Raw genomic sequence first — 4,586 nt, 5'->3', positions numbered from 1 at the left:
ATGCATTTTGAAGCAGGGCAGTAGGGAAGGAGTGGATGTGGCAGTGTGGTGGGAGGAGTTAAAAAGAGACATCAAAAAAATGAGTATAAAGTATAGCAGTGGGAGGAATAAAAGAGAGAGAGAGAGGGAGGAAAAAGTGAGGAGAGAGCTGGAGAGGGAGGCAGAGAAGATAGATGCAGAGATAGGGAGAGATATAGGAAATTACACTAGACTTAAAGATGAGATGGGTCAGATAGAAAAGGGCAAGTGCATGGGAGCAATCATAAGGAGCAGGGCGGAGTACTTAGTTGAAGGGGAGAAGAGCACTGGTTTCTTCCTGGGAATGGAGAAAAGGAAGCAAGGGAAGAATTTTATTAAGCAGATAGAAGGTAAAGGGGGAGAAACGATCACAGAGTTAGTAGGGATAGCCAGCAGGGTAGAGGAGTTCTACAAGGATTTATTTAAAGAGGAGGTGAACGATGAGAGGAGCTTGGAAATGACCATGGGCAGCATGGATAAGAGCCTGAGTACTGAGGGGAGAGACATGTGTGAGGGGGAAATAGGGGAAGGGGAGATTGAAAATCTGATAAAAGGAATAGGGAGAAATAAAAGTCCAGGGCTGGATGGTTTGACAGCAGAATTTTATATTGAGTTCAAGGACATTTTGGTGCCCATACTACATGAGCTGTTTAAGCAGCTAGAAGAGAGGGAGGAATTGCCGGCTGACCTTTCAACAGGGGTCATCAGTATTCTATATAAGAAGGGGTGTAGGGACAAATTGGAGAACTATAGGCCTTTGAGTATGCTAAACACCGATTATAAAATCCTGGCACGGGTATTATCGAACAGGTTAAAGAAAGTGATTGGGACGGTAGTGGGGTGCACACAGGCCTACAGCATACCAGGGAGGGACATTAGCGACACAGTGAGTAGTATAAGGGACACTATTGCACACATGAAGGGGGGGAAAGGTGGGATAGTTGTCAGTTTAGATCTAAACAAAGCTTTTGACAGGGTTAATCATTCATATTTATTTAAGGTTTTAGAGAGAGCAGGATTCGGGAAGGGATTTATTGGATGGATAAAGAGGATATATGCAGGGGCGGTTAGTTGTGTCAAAGTCAATGGGATCATCACAAATGTTTTCAGACTGGGGAGGTCAGTCCGGCAAGGGTGCCCTCTCTCTGCCATGCTTTATGCGCTATCAGCAGAGCCGCTTGCTACTCTGTTACAGAATAACGAGATGGTGAGAGGGATAGAAGTACCAGGAGGAGGAATGAGTCTGCTGTATCAGTATGCTGACGACACCACTTTAACAGTGAGGGACATGGTGAGCATAAAGGGGATTCTTGATAGCTTACTTGTATATGGAGGGGCGTCAGGGGCTAAGGTCAATGTGGACAAATCAGAGTACATGGTGCTAGGAGGGGTGACTGTAGGAAGAACAGATTTGGGGCTAAAAGAAAACAAGGACTATTTCACAGTGCTTGGGATAAATGTAGGGATAAAAGACAAGGAGGGCAGAGACATCCAGTATGAAAGAATCACAGAGAGCATAAGGAAAACGCTGACCTTTTGGAAAAGAAGGAAGCTCAAATTGAGAGGGAAAATTATAGTAGTGAACGGGCTGATTATGAGCAAACTGGTTTATGTGTTGAACGTTCTGGAGGTTCCTGAGAGGGTACTGAAAGAAATAGACAAAATAATAAGTGAGTTCTTATGGGATGGGAGGGGAGTGAAGATAGCAAAGGAAGTCTTGGAGAATGGTTACAAAGATGGGGGATTGAAGCTAATTAACTTAGACAGGAAGATAAAAGCAAGTAGGGTCAGGAGGATGATAGGATACCTGAGCATTAACAATGACCAACTATGGAAGGTCTTTCTTGGGGATGCGCTGAGCAAGTGTGGAGGGTGTGGTGACAGTGTGATTTATATGAAGATGGGGAAAGGGAGAATGAACGGCATGAGTGAGTTTCAAAAGGAGGTTTTGAGTGCATGGGGTGAGTTTTTGCCAAATGTGAGGTACGAGTGCGTGAATGTGAGGCAAGTGTGGAACCAGCCTATCTTCCTAAATCCTAGGATTAAGGGTGAGAAAGGGTTAATTTTCAATTTGCCAATGTGGAGGGCGGGCTTCAGAACGGTGAAGGATTTGGTCTACGAGTATGTCCCTGGGTTCATGAGGTCGCAGGTCATCGTAGACGAGGTGAGGGAAAGGGATTTAGTGATGGGTTTGAGGACAGCTGAGAACGTGATGGATAGCATAAAGGAAGGGATGCCGGATGAATGGAGAAGGAGGATTGAGTGGGAACAGGCGGGAAGCGATGAGAGCAGGGTTGAACTATATGTAGGAACGGGGGAAAAAACAATCACACTGGGGAAAATAACAACGAAGGGTATTTATGACATGATGAGAAAAGACTGTGTAAGGAGACCAGCCGCTGAGAAAGTGTGGGAGAAAGTTGTGTGTGAGATGGATGTGAGAAAAATGTGGGTAAACTTAAGGGTGAAGGGAAATAGCCCCGAATGTGAACATTTTGACTTTTTATTACGACACAATAGAGTGTTTAATAACTTAATTGTGAGCATGTTTGATAAAGAGGTAAAGAGGGAATGTGATGTGTGTAAAGTGGGTGTAGAGAACTGCATGCATGAGTTTGTGGAATGCAGTGAATTGAGGGGATTCTTTGAAAGAATGAAAGACATGTTGTACAGGTGTTGGGATGAAAAGGAAATAAAGACGAGGGACTGGAAGGAACTGTGGTTATTTGGATGGAGGGGGAGAATGTGTGGATACAATGTTAACCTGCTGAACCTTGTATTAAGCCATGCCAGATATGCTGTAAAGCTAAGACGGAATGTGGCTCATTTTGAGGGGAAAATCGTCAGTGTCTGGGACCTGATGGTGGGGACAATAAAGAGAGACATCAGACTTTTGTACATATATATGAGAAAAGAAGAGTTTATAGAGGAATATGTGGAAGGATGTTCATTGATCGAAGAGGAGGAGGGGAAGTTACATTTTCACTTTGTGATGCAATAAAGAATGTTTTTGTTTTTTGAATGATGCTGGATCCTTGTAAAAGGGGATCCTTGTTGTAAAAAGAAAATGTGATAAACTGTAAATATGTGAATTTTGATAATAAAAGATAATTAAAAAAAAACACGCCCGATCTCGTCCGATCTCGGAAGCTAAGCAGGGTCGGGCCGGGTCAGTACTTGGATGGGAGACCGCCTGGGAATACCCGGTGCCGTAAGCTTTTACTTTATTCTTTCGTCAGCAGACGGCGCTGCCCTTTCAATTGACACAGCTGTAAACAGACTGAGGACAATGCAAAGTTAACTATTGCTCTGATAAACAATTTGCTCAAATATTGACATTTTAATAACTATTTAAAAGCCAAACCAAAAAAAGGACCACTGTCAATCAACAGGGTGTAGGGGGCGGGTTCGGAGAGAAGCAGTGCCGTGAGTGGCTCTGTCCATTGTGATGCTGTGACGTGATTGGCTTAGGTCCAATCTCACAATGGAAATGGAATATCATGATTGGATGATAGATTGGAGATTGGCTAACCCTCAAAAGAATGTGCAGGGACCTCTGCCGATGAAGGAAGAAAATAAAAAGCTTACGGCACCGGGTATTCCCAGGCGGTCTCCCATCCAAGTACTGACCCGGCCCGACCCTGCTTGGCTTCCGAGATCGGACGAGATCGGGCGTGTTCAGGGTGGTATGGCCGTAAACGAAAATTGAACCGGCACACATGCTACTTATAGCTGCTTCAACACCGCCTTCTTCTACAGCTAAAATACAATCTATCCTCTTTTACTCAAGCTTGGAGCATAAACTACAGGCAAGAGAAAGCGAGGAGAAAGATTTGAAATATGATCATTTAAAGTACAACCAAAATCAATAAACTGAGCAAAACTGCCATAGAAACAGATTAAAGGTGATACACAATATAAACTGTTATTTTTTCAAAGACATGTTACATTTCAAAAGCATATATTGCTATGTTTAGGACAAACAATTAAAGCAGGGTCGGCTCCAGAGCAAATCGAATGGGGGGGGCAAGCATTTACACACACACACACACACACACACACACACACACACACACACACACACACACACACAACACACACACACACACACACACACACACACACACACACACACACACACACACACACACACACACACACACACACACACACAACACACACACACACCCACACACACACACACACACACACACACACACACACACACACACACACACACACACACACACACACACACACACCACACACCATTACGCATTGGTGAAAGCAAAAACGGGCTATTTGAAATATACTATACTATACTCTACATTCATAAATGCAGACAGACCCCCAAATCTTTCAATATCAACATAGCCAGGGCTGGCATCATTAAGTAAATTAAAAGCAAGTCTACCTTTAGAAGAGTTGCAAGCGGTGAGTGTTGGTGCTGAAACTCAAGATAATGGTGTTCTTCCATTCGGTTGTGCATTTTCTGGTTAAGTCTCTCTCAAACGCAAGTTGAACCAGCTGGGCCTTTCTTTTGTGGAGCATTGCACGTCTATGGTCCG

General features: G+C 43.8%; 1 non-coding gene across 1 annotated transcript; it reads right to left on the bottom strand.

The window, feature by feature from the left end:
* Positions 1-3,599: 3,599 nt before the first annotated feature.
* LOC117534835 lies at positions 3,600-3,718 on the bottom strand. The gene has a single exon (XR_004567324.1). It is a non-coding gene; the product is annotated as a 5S ribosomal RNA (ribosomal RNA).
* Positions 3,719-4,586: the final 868 nt, after the last annotated feature.

This window comes from Gymnodraco acuticeps, unplaced genomic scaffold, assembly GCF_902827175.1.
Source record: "Gymnodraco acuticeps unplaced genomic scaffold, fGymAcu1.1, whole genome shotgun sequence".
In the NCBI taxonomy this organism is placed as follows: Eukaryota; Metazoa; Chordata; class Actinopteri; order Perciformes; family Bathydraconidae; genus Gymnodraco; species Gymnodraco acuticeps.
Note: the sequence above shows the minus strand (reverse complement) of the source record. Positions and strands in the feature narration are given on the sequence as shown.